At 42.5% G+C, this 15,999-nt stretch overlaps 1 protein-coding gene across 2 annotated transcripts in view; it reads left to right on the forward strand.

The window, feature by feature from the left end:
* The first annotated feature begins 12,334 nt into the window (after positions 1-12,334).
* znf408 (zinc finger protein 408) overlaps positions 12,335-15,999 on the forward strand; it is a 64,949-nt gene continuing 61,284 nt past the window's right edge. For both annotated transcript variants that reach the window (XM_061887030.1, XM_061887031.1), the window contains exon 1: positions 12,335-12,476. The gene's annotated coding sequence lies outside the window, so the exon portion shown is untranslated. The remainder of the gene's footprint in view (positions 12,477-15,999) is intronic.

Genomic DNA, 15,999 nt, shown 5'->3' on the forward strand with positions numbered 1-15,999 from the left:
CAGTATACTGACAGTTAATATTTAAACATTTAACTTTTCAAACAATTTTAAACCAAAATACTTCTTGCACATTCAGATAAATTCAAACATTCTAAATTACAATGAGAAAAAATTTGGCCGGGGGCCGGGCTGTGTATATACGCACTAATTGACTGAAAGAGCACACACTTGGCGCGATGATGTCATGTTGTCGATGGAAAAATGCATTATTAGACCATATTATTTGCCTGTGCGACTAGGAGACCCCGAGAGTAACAAGTGGTTGCCTTGTTGCCTTTCCATTAAGAACAATAACTTAGTTTTTAGTATAAGTTTGATGGTTTCAAGAACTGTAATGCCGAGCGCATATCATTATATCAATATAATGACTTGATTGATTGATTCATTGATTGATTGAAACTTTTATTAGTAGATTGCAGAGTACAGTACATATTCCGTAAAATTGACCTCTAAATGGTAAAACCCGAGTAAGTTTTTCAACTTGTTTAAGTGGAGGTCCACGTTAATCAATTCATGGTAATTCATGGCACTAGCATTTACTTAATTTAAAAAAATTTTTCCAACATTGAGCAAAGAGATCTCATTTTTTTTCCTACCAAGAAAAGTGCACTTCTTATTAGTGAGAATACACTTATTTTAAGGTATTTTGGGTTCATTGAGATTAGCTAATTTTACTTGTTTTGGAAAGTCTTGACAAGCCGAATTTTCTTGTTCTATTGGCAGATAATTTTGCTTAGTTCAAATAAAATACCCCTCATTTTTGTAAGTTTTTTTCCCTTATTTTTGACCCCAGACTTTTTGCATTGTATAGTGTCACAAGCTTGTTTTCTTTTTTTTAACTGCTTTCATGTTGTCCACTTGTGTTGATTGTTTTGTGTATTTTAGGGGGCTGTGCCCTCTCCACATCATTTCATTTATTTACGACATTTGATACATCAAGTATCTCACAAAAGTGACAACACCTGTCCCATTTCAGCCGACATTTTATTTATTTTTTTTTTTTATCAAAAGGACACTACTAAATACTACATGGGACATTGGTGTAACTTAGATTAGTCAGTGTACAGCTTGTGAAAGCAGCATAGATATACTGTCAACACACTGCCAGTATTGCCCAAGTAGTAACACAAGTGAATTAGGGCTGGGTGATATGGCCTTTTTTCATTATCTCGATTTTTTTAGGCCATACACGATTTACATCTTGATATTTCGCCTTGACCTTGAATTAACACTTGATACATATAATCACAGTAGTATGATTCTATGTGTCTACATTAAAACATTCTTCTTCACACTGCATTAATATAATGCTCATTTTAAACTTTAATGCAGAGAAAGAAATCACAACTAAGTCAATTGACCAAAAGTGTGTTTATTAATCAGTTATTAAGCAGTGGTACAAACGTTCATGTCATTTCCAAAACAGAAAGTGCAAAATTGTCGGAGACATTTTAAGTGTCAAATAAAAATGAGCTGCAGAATAGGAAATCAAATAGTGTTCGTCCTTCGCTAATAATAGACAATTTTACATACACTATACTGCTGAATCATGAGAATATTAGTGGCCTGCATTGAAAAGAAACTTGAATAGAGAAGTCTCATTAAAGAGATTTTTCCATCAAGGTGAGGCACCTCTTAGTTATTTTCCAGGTGCAAACAACAAACACACCTTTCACATTTTGTCTATGAATTTTAGCAAGCTATGTTTTTTGAGGTGAAGAGAATGTATTATTGGCTCAGAAGAAATACTAAAACAGTGTTGAAATTGTATGACAGCTGTTTTGCCTTGTGACTCAGGCATCCTTTCCACCCCATCCGCCACAAACACCACGTCACTGTCTGCAACCAGCCTCCACAGAAACCGTCTTTATAGTCCCAAATCATCACCATGGAAAAAATGAAACATTTTCATAATTTGGGATTCTTTTTTTTTTTTTTTAGTAGAACAGGTCATCAAAGGGCACCATTTTTCTTGTCGTAAATGAAAACATTTGCAATATCATTTTGGGGAATATTTACACTAGTTACAACATTTTTGGCCTACACCATAATGTAAAAATAACATGAATTCATTATCAATGAGTAATGTGATTAGATTACACTAACTTGCTCTGTCACACATAACACAAAACGGAAATATCAATATTTTTCTTTGGAGCGGTATAGCTCGGTTGGTAGAGTGGCCGTGACCGTTTCGATTCCCGCTTCCGCCATCCTAGTCACTGCTGTTGTGTCCTTGGGCAAGACACTTTACCTACCTGCTCCCAGTGCCACCCACACTGGTTTAAATGTAACTTAGATATTGGGTGTCATTATGTAAAGTGCTTTGAGTCACTAGAGAAAAGCGTTATATAAATATAATTCACTTCACTTCAGATGGCTTAACGCAGTGGTTCTCAAATGGGGGTACTTGAAGGTATGCCAAGGCATATGTGAGATTTGTTTTAAATATTCTAAAAATAGCAACAATTCAAAAATCCTTTATGAATATATTTATTGAATAATACTTCAACAAAATATGAATGTTAGTTCATAAACTGTTGAAAGAAATGCAACAATTCAATATTCAGTGTTGACAGCTAGATTTTTTGTGGACATGTTCCATAAATATTAATGTTAAAGATTTCGTTTTTTGCGAAGAAATGTTTAGAATTAAGTTCATGAATCCAGATGGATCTCTATTACAATCCCCAAAGTTGATGATTACTTCTATGTGTAGAAATCTTTATTTATAATTGAATCACTTGTTTATAAGTTAAGTTTTTAGTATTTTTATATCTTTTTTTCCAAATAGTTCAAGAAAGACCACTACAAATTAGCAATATTTTGCACTGATGTACAATTTAATAAATCAGAAACTGATGACATAGTGCTGTATTTTACTTCTTTATCTCTTTTTTTCAAACAAAAATGCTTTGCTCTGATTAGGGGGTACTTGAAATTTAAAAATGTTCGCAGGGGGTATATCACTGAAAAAAGGTTGAGAACCACTGCACTGAGACATACAACAAAATGCAATGCGGTAGTTACGTTTCAGTGTTTGTCCAGACCACATCCCCCCCCCATTGTTTACCTGTATCTCACCTTTTTTTGTAAGGGGCGCCGGACGTTGGCAGACTCGTCAGGGATCCTGTTCTGTCCCCCTATCTGATTTTGAATGGGATTGTGCTGAAAATTTTAATTTCCCCTCAGAGATTAATAAAGTATTTTTGATTCTGATTCTGAAGTGCAGAAAAGAAGCCCTTTTTATAAGGAAAACTGAAGTAACACAAAACACAAAGATGTGCAAAAAGAAGAAACATGTATAAAGCGCAAATCAAGCAAAGTAGATGATCCAGCCAGTACATGGCTGTCGAAAGATGCAACCTGATTGGCAACCAGTTACAGGTGTGTCCTAAGTGCCAAATAAAGACAAACAGGAAGTGGAATGTAAAATAAATGTCCTGGGACAGGAAATAATTAAAAATACAAGATACCAATCTCTGTCATAACCATTAATTGATTAACATGGGCCCCGACTTAAAGAAGTTGAAAAACTTATTGGGGTGTTACCATTTAGTGGTCAATTGTATGGAATATGTACTGTACTGTGCAATCTACTAATAGAAGTTTCAATCAATCAATCAAAGTCATGTGAAATCATGGCTGCAGCATCAGTACCCGGATTTTGCACTTAATGGATCCTAACCACCCTTAATTATCACCATCTTGGCCAATAGCAGGAGGGAAGGGCTTAACTTTAAGAATTAGCGGGAAGTAGGTAATATTGCCATCATTAATATAAGTAATGACAGTAACAGATTTGGGACAGCACTAGGCTGTCAAAATTGTCACCCTCAGTAACTAAGTTAGACTGATCATACAGTACGTCTTCTTACGTCAGCCCCGCAAAGGAGGACATGTCCGGGGTGTGCGGGCGGAGTTTCATAAATAGCTCAAATGTCCGGCATTTTGAGTTAGGGTTGCGTGTATTTTCAATGTACGTTCAGGGTAGAGCCGGCCCAAGGCTTAAGCGAACTAAGCGCTTGCTTAAGGCCCCGCGGCCACCAGGGGGCCCCCAAAAGCAATTAACAAAAAAATATTATTTGTTATTTTTTGCATGTACGAGTCTGACTGATGATTTCTAAATGATCAAAGATATATTATTGTACAAAAACACAATTTTAGGTCAACAGAGTGCTGCTGCTGATCTAGGCCTCGTGATTCTTCATCAGATTTCTTACTGTGATGTCATAAATGACTTGGCCTCCAGAAAGCACAGGTTTTAAGGAGTGGGTGGAGTGGTGTAAGTGGTGAAGAACAGAGGAACACAACTGTGATGTGATGGTCAAATGTGTGAATTAAGGTAGATTGTTTTGATTTTTTTCCCCCCAAATTTTTGCACATCGTTATGTACATTTACATAGTTTTAATATGTAGTAACTTTATATTTGTTTATAAACCGTTATGTTACCTTGTTTCTGGCAACTCTGTTTATTAATATTATTTAAGTATTTGCTTGATATTTAATTTTTGTACAATTGAATTTGTTCCTTTTTATATGCATTTAAGTGATTTTATTGTTGCTCTTGATTGTTTTTCTTGCACTACGAATTACTTTTGCACATTGCTGTTTCGGGTTTGTGCTACCAAAAATAATAAAGTGAATCAGAATCAGCTTTATTGTCCAGTTATGTTTAACACACATGGAATTTAACTTCAGTAGACTGCGCTCTCTTTGTACAAAGTAAACATTAATAATGAACAATTAACTAAAAATATAAACTAGTAATTAAAGACTAATATGTACAGACCGATGAGACAAGATGACACTTTTACTGTAAATACAAAGCTTTATCATTTGGACTGTTCAACCCCAGGCCACTCTTGTAACTGAATGTTTTCTACATTTTAAGATTATGAACAATATGTGGCACTCTGGACATCATTCGTTCATTCATTGGTATTATTTATGTTCTTAACTGGGCCACTCCCATATCTTTATAAATGACATGTCATTTGTAAATACATGCCAGGCTGAAAATAGGATAAAGTAAACAACACTGCCAGAGCCGCAATGAGTTTATAGTAGGTGTGTGAATGATCTACAATCAATATTATTGGCAGACATAGAGGGCCCCAAAATCAAATTTTGCTTAGGGCCCCATGGAGGCTCAGGCAGGCACTGGTTCAAGGTGAAGAAGGGGTTAAAAACAAAATAAATTCTGAAGATGTGCGCACGCAGCATTCGTAAGGGAGGGGCAGAGACAGAGAGAGCGAGAGAGTTATGATAAACACGCATGTGTCGTCCGGCTCTGTTTTTTACCCATAGATTTATCAGATTTTATTTTTTATTATCTATAGCAGGGGTGTCAAAAGTGTGCCCGGAGGCCATTTGCGGCCCACAGCTAATGTTTTAAAGGCCCACAGCACAAAAATGGCTATTAAAATAAACAAAAACATAACAAAAGTGAAATAAAAAAGTTTAAAGGTGAAAGGGAAGGCGTGGCGCAGTGGAAGAGTGGCCGTGCGCAACCCGAGGGTCCCTGGTTCAATCCCCACCTAGTACCAACCTTGTCACGTCCCATTGTGTCCTTGAGCAAGACACTTCACCCTTGCTCCTGATGGGTGTTGGTTAGCGCCTTGCGTGGCAGCTCCCTCCATCAGTGTGTGAATGTGTGTGTGAATGGGTGAATGTGGAAGTAGTGTCAAAGCGCTTTGAGTACCTTGAAGGTAGAAAAGTGCTGTACAAGTACAACCCATTTATCATTTATTTATAAATCCATCCATCCATCCATTTTCTACCGCTTATTCCCTTTCAGGGTCGCGGGGGGCGCTGGCGCCTATCTCAGCTACAATCGGGCGGAAGGCGGGGTACACTCTGGACAAGTCGCCACCTCATCTTAGAAAAAGTTGCAATGTTGACTAATAAAACAAAGCTGTTTTTTTTTTTCATTCAAACTGTCATCGCTCAAAACATAATATTGAATCAAAATCAATGTTGTTATGAATTATTGACCTATCCAAGGTTCCGATTACGTACCTTCGAATATTCCACTTTGAAAAATATTTTTGGTAGAAGATTTTTCATATTTTGTGTGTTTGCAATAAAAAAAAAACATTTTGTCAACATAAAAAAAACTAAAACATTTTGAAATGAGGAATAGATGTGAAGTTGATGTAGACTCCTGAGATTTAAGCGTTAAATATCAAATGTATGTATGCCCTGGCACACCATTATCATCATTTCATGACCCAAGCAGAACACTTTTTTACATTTTTATACTGAAATAAATACACCTACAACTCATTAAATAAAAATATAGAAAAAACTACCAGCAGCGGTAAAGTTTAGATCCATGAAGGAAAGAAGAAAGTGAATGAAAGTTTATAACTGAATACATTTACATATGCATACAAATTTGTCTTCATTTTTATTATTTCTTTTAATGAATGAAGTAATGTTTATGACAACCTTTTTCCAAAACACAACATAAAATGTGAGATATAACAGGACAATGCATAAGTTTATCATTGGTTTTCAAAACGCTTACAAAAAAGTGTGACCCCAAAAATTTACTGTGGGACCCCATTTTTATGACTTGATGGGGTCGGACCCTATTTTGAAAATTCCAAGGGCCAACACTGTTGTCAACAGAGGAGACATTTTTTTTAATTTAAATAAATATATTACTTATAGGCAGCACGGTGAAACAGGGGTTAGTGCATGTGCCTCACAATACGAAGGTCCCGAGTAGTCCTGGGTTCAATATCGGGCTCGCGATCTTTCCGTGTGGAGTTTGCATGTTCTCCCCGTGACAGCGTGGGTTCCCTCCGGGTACTCTGGCTTCCTCCCCCCTCCAAAGACATGCACCTGGGGATAGGTTGATTGGCCTGTGATTGGAATGTGAGTGTGAATGTTGTCTGTCTATCTGTGTTGGCCCTGCGATGAGGTGGCAACTCGTCTAATAAGCGGTAGAAAATGGATGGATGGATATTATTTATAAAGCAAGTTCGAGTATCATTGGCAAATTTTCACCTAGTCCCGGCCTGGGTACGCATTTATAGGCCTACTGAAACCCACTACTACCGACCACGCAGTCTGATAGTTTATATATTAATGATGAAATATTAACATTGCAAAACATGCCAATACGGCCGGTTTAGTTTACTAAATTGCAATTTTAAATTTCCCGCAAAGTGTCCTGTTGAAAACGTCGCGGAATGATGACACGTGCGAGTGACGTCACCAGTTGTAACGGACATGTTCTTCCAATCAGATCCAAGCTATAAGTTGTCTGCTTTAATCGCATAATTACACAGATTTCCGGACATCTGTGTTGCGAATCTTTTGCAATTTGTTCAATTAATAATGGAGACTACAAAGAAGAAAGATGTTGGTGGAAAGCGGCGTATTGCGGTCGGCTGTAGCAAAACAAACACAGCCGGTGTTTCTTTGTTTACATTCCCTGAAGATGACGGTGAAGCTTTGATGTGGAACAGAGCGATCAAGAGAACATGGTTTTCTACCACATGTCAACCGGCAGGTTTTGGTAAGAAAATTGTGGTAATAAGTCGGCTCTCACCGTAGACATGAGCGGAGCTTGTGTCGTTCCTCCTGCAGCTGTCAAAGAGGCAGCTGCGACTTTCTTGGCTCCTCCGTGGCTTCCCTCAGAGACACTGGCGGTCACCACACCCCTCCGACTTTCATGTACGACTATATAATCTCACTAAACACTAGTAACACAATAAGCAGATAAGGGATTTTCCAGAATTAGTCTAGTAAATGTGTCTAATAACATCTGAATCGCTCCCACTGCCCTCGTCTTTTTTCTTCTTCTTCGTCTAGTCCTTCACTCTCACTATCCTCATTCACAAATCTTTCATCCTCGCTCAAATTAATGGGGAAATTGTCGCTTTCTCGGTCCGAATCGCTCTAGCTGATGGTGGCTATGATTGTAAACAATGTGAGGATGTGAGGAGCTCCACAACCAGTGACGTCACACGCACATCGTCTGCTACTTCCGGTACAGGCAAGGCTATTTTATTAGCTACCAAAAGTTGCGAACTTTATCGTCGATGTTCTCTACTATATCTTTTCAGCAAAAATATGGCAATATCGCAAAATGATCAAGTATGACACGTAGAATGGACCTGCTATCCCTGTTTAAATAAGAAAATCTCATTTCAGTAGGCCTTTAAGTGTCCTCTTTTTGGGATTTCACAATATGGTCAGCCTAAACTAAGTAGTATACTTATTAAAGCATACATACTCCATCCATCCATCCATCATCTTCCGCTTATCCGAGGTCGGGTCGCGGGGGCAACAGCCTAAGCAGGGAAACCCAGACTTCCCTCTCCCCAGCCACTTCGTCTAGCTCTTCCCGGGGGATCCCGAGGCGTTCCCAGGCCAGCCGGGAGACATAGTCTTCCCAACGTGTCCTGGGTCTTCCCCGTGGCCTCCTACCGGTTGGACGTGCCCTAAACACCTCCCTAGGGAGGCGTTCGGGTGGCATCCTGACCAGATGCCCGAACCACCTCATCTGGCTCCTCTCGATGTGAAGGAGCAGCGGCTTTACTTTGAGTTCCTCCCGGATGGCAGAGCTTCTCACTCTATCTCTAAGGGAGAGCCCCGCCACACGGCGGAGGAAACTCATTTCGGCCGCTTGTACTCGTGATCTTATCCTTTCGGTCATGACCCAAAGCTCATGACTATAGGTGAGGATGGGAACGTAGATCGACCGGTAAATTGAGAACTTTGCCTTCCGGCTCAGCTCCTTCTTCACCACAACGGACCGGTACAACGTCCGCATTACTGAAGACGCCGCACCGATCCGCCTGTCGATCTCACGATCCACTCTTCCCTCACTCGTGAACAAGACTCCTAGGTACTTGAACTCCTCCACTTGGGGCAGGGTGTCCTCCCCAACCCGGAGATGGCACTCCACCCTTTTCCGGGCGAGAACCATGGACTCGGACTTGGAGGTGCTGATTCTCATTCCGGTCGCTTCACACTCGGCTGCGAACCGATCCAGCGAGAGCTGAAGATCCCGGTCAGATGAAGCCATCAGGACCACATCATCTGCAAAAAGCAGAGACCTAATCCTGCGGTTACCAAACCGGAACCCCTCAACGCCTTGACTGCGCCTAGAAATTCTGTCCATAAAAGTTATGAACAGAATGGGTGACAAAAGACAGCCTTGGCGGAGTCCAACCCTCACTGGAAATGTGTTCGACTTACTGCCGGCAATGTGGACCAAGCTCTGGCACTGATCGTACAGGGAACGGACCGCCACAATAAGACAGTCCGATACCCCATACTCTCTGAGCACTCCCCACAGGACTTCCCGAGGGACACGGTCGAATGCCTTCTCCAAGTCCACAAAGCACATGTAGACTGGTTGGGCAAACTCCCATGCACCCTCAAGAACCCTGCCGAGAGTATAGAGCTGGTCCACAGTTCCACGACCAGGACGAAAACCACACTGTTCCTCCTGAATCCGAGGTTCGACTATCCGACGTAGCCTCCTCTCCAGTACACCTGAATAAACCTTACCGGGAAGGCTGAGGAGTGTGATCCCACGATAGTTGGAACACACCCTCCGGTCCCCCTTCTTAAAGAGAGGAACCACCACCCCGGTCTGCCAATCCAGAGGTACCGCCCCCGATGTCCACGCGATGCTGCAAAGTCTTGTCAACCAAGACAGCCCCACAGCATCCAGAGCCTTAAGGAACTCCGGGCGGATCTCGTCCACCCCTGGGGCCTTGCCACCGAGGAACTTTTTAACTACCTCAGCGACCTCAGCCCCAGAAATAGGAGAGTCCACCACAGATTCCCCAGGCACTGCTTCCTCATAGGAAGACGTGTTGGTGGGATTGAGGAGGTCTTCGAAGTATTCCTTCCACCTATCCACAACATCCGCAGTCGAGGTCAGCAGAACACCATCCGCACCATACACGGTGTTGATACTGCACTGCTTCCCCTTCCTGAGGCGGCGGACGGTGGTCCAGAATCGCTTCGAAGCCGTCCGGAAGTCGTTTTCCATGGCTTCCCCGAACTCTTCCCATGTCCGAGTTTTTGCCTCCGCGACCGCTGAAGCTGCACACCGCTTGGCCTGTCGGTACCTGTCCACTGCCTCCGGAGTCCTATGAGCCAAAAGGACCCGATAGGACTCCTTCTTCAGCTTGACGGCATCCCTCACCGCTGGTGTCCACCAAGGGGTTTTAGGATTGCCGCCCCGACAGGCACCAACTACCTTGCGGCCACAGCTCCGATCTGCCGCCTCGACAATAGAGGTGCGGAACATGGTCCACTCGGACTCAATGTCCAGCACCTCCCTCGTGACATGTTCAAAGTTCTTCTGGAGGTGGGAATTGAAACTTTGTCTGACAGGAGACTCTGCCAGACGTTCCCAGCAGACCCTCACAATGCGTTTGGGCCTCCCAGGTCTGTCCGGCATCCTCCCCCACCATCGCAGCCAACTCACCACCAGGTGGTGATCGGTAGAAAGCTCCGCCCCTCTCTTCACCCGAGTGTCCATAACATGAGGCCGCAAATCCGATGACACAACTACAAAGTCGATCATGGAACTGCGGCCTAGGGTGTCCTGGTGCCAAGTGCACATATGGACACCCTTATGTTTGAACATGGTGTTTGTTATGGACAAACTGTGACGAGCACAAAAGTCCAATAACAAAACACCACTCGGGTTCAGATCCGGGCGGCCATTCTTCCCAATCACGCCTCTCCAGGTTTCACTGTCGTTGCCAACGTGAGCGTTGAAGTCTCCCAGTAGGACAAGGGAATCACCCGGGGGAGCACTTTCCAGTACTCCCTCGAGCGTTCCCAAAAAGGGTGGGTACTCTGCACTGCTGTTTGGTGCATAAGCACAAACAACAGTCAGGACCTGTCCCCCCACCCGAAGGCGGAGGGAGGCTACCCTTTCGTCCACCGGGTTGAACTCCAACGTACAGGCTTTGAGCCGGGGGGAAACAAGAATTGCCACCCCAGCCCGTCGCCTCTCACTGCCGGCAACGCCAGAGTGGAAGAGGGTCCAATCCCTCTCGAGAGAAGTGGTTCCAGAGCCCTTGCTGTGCGTCGAAGTGAGTCCGACTATATCCAGCCGGAATTTCTCGACTTCGCGCACTAGCTCAGGCTCTTTCCCCCCCAGTGACGTGACGTTCCATGTCCCAAGAGCTAGCTTCTGTAGCCGAGGATCGGACCGCCAAGTGCCCTGCCTTCGGCTGTCGCCCAGCTCACAATGCACCCGACCTCTATGGCCCCTGCTATGGGTGGTGAGCCCATTGGAGGGGTGACCCACGTTGCCTCTTCGGGCTGTGCCCGGCCGGGCCCCATGGGAACAGGCGCTCGCCATCGTGCCCCACCTCCGGGCCTGGCTCCAGAGGGGGGCCCCGGTGACCCGCGTCCGGGCGAGGGAAATCTGGGTCCATGACGTTTCTTCTTCATAAAGGTCTTCGAGCTGCTCTTTGTCTGATCCCTCACCTAGAACCTGTTTGCCTTGGGAGACCCTACCAGGGGGCTTTATGCCCCCGGACAACATAGCTCCTAGGATCATTGGGACACGCAAACTCCTCTACCACGATAAGGTTGCAGCTCAGAGAGGAGAGCATACATACTGACATAAGTAATTTGAAATGTTCTATAAAAGCAGGTTTAACACTAATATGTTTACATTATATGTGAGTTACCATGAATTGATTAATCAAGTTGAAAAACGTATTCGGGTGTTACCATTTAGTGGTCAATTGTACGGAATATGTACTGTACTGTGCAATCTACTGATACAAATTTCAATCAATCAATCGATCAATCAATCAATCAATCAATCAATCACTCAATCAATCAATCAATCAATAAATTTCTTGTTGGTGACAGTGGGTATTAATAACAGTCCACCATGTTGACAATGAGCTAAGCCCCCCAAAACCTCAATGTTTAACACCTGCGGCATTCTTGTGGCATGTGTTGTATTTCGTAATATTACAACGATTAAGGGAGAGCAGCACCAAGATCGAAAAACGGGTCACCCTAATATTTTTTCCAACTATACAGCAATGTTTGTTGTGTCTGCACTTCAGGCCCTCACCGAGAGCTGCTGCATTGGTTTCAATTTGCCACTAGATGTCAGTGTTGTTCATAACAATGAAGCCCAAACTTTCTGTTTAAACTTTTGGGGCACAATTAATGGGAGAGTATCAAAGTAGATCTTCGTCTGAGCACTTCGTTAAGTCTGGAGACCAAATAAGTTTTTTTTGTATTTAGTCAGTGAATTAAAAAGAAGTCATGAAATGACGATTTATTTTGGGCGGAACACTAAATAGGTGAGCACATTTCCAGTCGGACCAGTACTGATGAGGACTTCTTCTTGGATTTTTTTTCTTGCTGGATAATGAAAGCTTTTCCGGAGTTTAAATGGGAAGAAATTAAACGGGTTCACTTCACCAATTTGCTATGAAAGACAACAGACACATTCCAAGTATGTCCGTAATATTGTTTTATGTCACAAAAATAATGGAAGCACGTGTCTTTAGACTGTCTGTGTCAAGTTAGCTAGTCAACCCTTCTATTGTTAACAGCCCACCGGCGATATAAGAATATACATACATGTGCCATATTGTCAAATATGGCAACAATTTAAACAAACGAAGATGCTACCGGTTCTTATGAAACTCTTTTTATGTTAGTGGCAGAGCCGTGTTGGGGGTGTTTTGGCTGGCCAAAAATAGCTTTGCCCTGCGTTACATATTTCTGTCCATCCATCTCTTTCCGCTTATCCGAGGTCGGGTCGCGGGGGCAGCAGCCTAAGCAGGGAAGCCCAGTCTTTTCTATTCCCTGCCACTTCGTGTAGCTCTTTCCAGGGGATCCCGAGGCGTTTTCAGGCCAGCCGGGAGACAAACATATTACTGTATTTTCAGTATTAACATCCGTCCATCCATTTTGACAGCCTGTCTCTTTTGGGGTTGCAAGGTGGTGCTGGAGCCTTATAGGCCTACTGAAACCCACTACTACTGACCTCGCAGTCTGATAGTTAATATATCAAGGATGAAATCTTAACATTGCAACACATGCTAATATGGCCTTTTTAGTTGACTAAATTGCCATTTTAAATTTCCCGCGAAAAACCCTGTTGAAAACGTCATGGAATGATGACGCTTATGTTGTTGCGTGCTTGTGACGTTATTGGTTGTAGCGGACATTTTATCCCAGCACCACTCACGGCTAAAAGTCGTCTGATTTAATCGCATAATTACACAGTATTCCGGACATCTGTGTTGCTGAATATTTTGCAATTTGTTCAATTAATAATGGAGACTACTAATAAGAATGCTGTTGGTGGAAGGCGGTGTATTTCGTCCAGCTGTAGCAACACGAACACAGCCTGTGTTTCTTTGTTTGTTGTGAAGCTTTAATATGGAACGGAGCGGTCAAGCGAACATGTTTCTCTACAACATGTCCAACGCAGGTTTCGGTGAGAAAATTGTGGTAATTCGGCTCTTGCCGTAAACATGAGCGGAGCTTGTGTCGTTCTTCCTGCAGCTGTCAAATAGGCAGCTGCGACTTTCTTGGCTCCTCGATTGCTTCTCTCAGAGACACTGGCGGTCACCACACCCCTCCGACTTTCAGGTATGACTTTATAATCTCACGAAAACACTAGTAAAACAATAAGCGGATAAGGGATTTTCCAGAATTATCCTAGTAAATGTGTCTAATAACATCTGAATCGCTCCCACTGCCCTGTCTTTTTTTTTCTTTCTTCTAGTTTTTCACTCTCACAATCCTCATCCAAGAATCTTTCATCCTTGCTCCAATTAATAGGGAAATTGTCGCTTTCTCGGTCAGAATCGCTCTCGCTGCTGGTGGCCATGGTTGTAATCAATTTGCGGAGCCCTCACACTCGTGACGTCACGCGCACATCGGCTTTTACTTCCGGTACAGGCAAGGCTTTTTTATTAGCGACGAAAAGTTGCGAACTTTATCGTCGATGTTCTCTACTAAGTCCTTTCAGCAAAAATATGGCAATATCGCGAAATGATCAAGTATGACACATAGAATGGACCTGCTATCCCGGTTTAAATAAGAAAATCTCATTTCAGTAGGCCTTTAAGTTTGTATTTATTCCTGTTGCAAGTACTGGTAGAGGAAAACCGGTTGATTCTCAAAATAAGTATATAGAAATTTTTTTTAAAAAAAATACATATTTTTAAATGATAAGAGGGCTTCACGGTGGCAGAAGGGTTAATGCGTCTGCCTCACAATACAAAGGTCCTGAGTGGTCAGGGTTCAATCCCAGGCTCGGGATCTTTCTGTGTGGAGTTTGCATGTCCTCCCCGTGAACGCGTGGGTTCCCTCCGGGTACTCCGGCTTCCTCCCACCTCCAAAGACATGCACCTGGGGATATTGGCAACACTAAAATTGGCCCTAGTGTGTGAATGTGAGTGTGAATGTTGTCTATCTGTGTTGGCCCTCCGATGAGGTGGCGACTTGTCCAGGGTGTACACCACCTTCCGCCCGATTGTAGCTGAGATAGGCATCAGCGCCCCCCGCGGCCCCAAAGGGAATAAGCTGTGGAAAATGGATGGATGGATGGATAAAACATTGAACTATGAAACTTTTTCAAGGTACATTTTACACATATGTAAACATGATCATTTACATAAAATGTCACTATTTTAAATGTATTTACAGTATAATTGGCATACAGTATAATTTTGAGCTACGAGCTTTAGAACAACCAGACCTCTACTGACCAAATGTGTTCTGAAAAATGTTAGTAACATTTATTCATTTTACATAATACCGCTTTAACCTAGTCCAGGGGTCGGCAATCCAACATCTCGAAATAGTCAGACCAAAAGTCAAAAAAACGAATCTGTCTGGAGCCGCAAAAAGTTAAAAGCCTTATGTAAGTGTTATAAAGAAGGCAACACATTAAGAAAGTGTCATAGAGGTTGAGGTAACTCCTGTAAATTTATGGTTTAAAACTGCCAAAGGTACAGATGGGTGTGTCCAAGTTAAAGGAAAGGACAGACTGTCTTCTTCTATATGAAGTATTACAATCTTTGCAAGCTGGGTAACGTATGTTGTGGTTTGGAAGAATATGATAATGTTTGCTGTGGTCTGGTACAACATGACACACAATTATTAATGCAGCCAATATTAAATACAGATAATGTGTCATTAGACATTCAAATATAAATTAAATACATAGAGGACATAAGTAAAGGAAATTAAATTAACTCAAATATACCTACAAACGAGGCACAACAATGCACTATGTACATATAGCTAGCCTAAATAGCATCTTAGCATGGATTATTAGCGCTCCACGCAAGTCAACAGCATCAACAAAGCTCACCTTTGTGCATTCACGCACAGCATAAAACGTTTGGACAAAATGAGACAAAGGAAGAGTGGCACAAAACACGTCTTTCTTTGGCAGCGTCGGAGAAAGTTGTACATGTAAACAAACTAGGATGAGTTCAAGGACCACCAAAATTAATAGGACAAAACGGCGCTGGCCAAATACTGTCATTAGTAAAGCATAAACACAAACATATTAAACAGTGGGCTCTCTAACAATTAGGAAGGTTTGCGTTATGTTTCTCCTTCTACAGAAACATTCCTAAAACAACAAATGTATTTTCTCCCATCTTTTTCCATTTTTATACATTTTTGAAAAAGCTCCCAGGAGCCACTAGGGTGGTGCTGGAGAGCCACATGCGGCTCGAGAGCCGCGGGTTGCTAACCCCAACCTTGTCAAATGCTAAAACGCGGCTTTCTTGCAAAATGATGGGTTGTTAGGATTTAATATGCTTTAACTACATCTTTTCAGACATAATAATTTGCCTAAGTGTAAGATGTAATGTTATTCAATATCTATCCATCCATCCATTTTCTACCGCTTATTCCCTTTGGGTTGCGGGGGGCGCTGGTGCCTATCTCAGCTACAATCGGGCGGAAGGCGGCGTACACCCTGGACAAGTCGCCACCTCATCGCA

Source organism: Nerophis ophidion, linkage group LG25, assembly GCF_033978795.1.
Source record: "Nerophis ophidion isolate RoL-2023_Sa linkage group LG25, RoL_Noph_v1.0, whole genome shotgun sequence".
Classification (NCBI taxonomy): domain Eukaryota; kingdom Metazoa; phylum Chordata; class Actinopteri; order Syngnathiformes; family Syngnathidae; genus Nerophis; species Nerophis ophidion.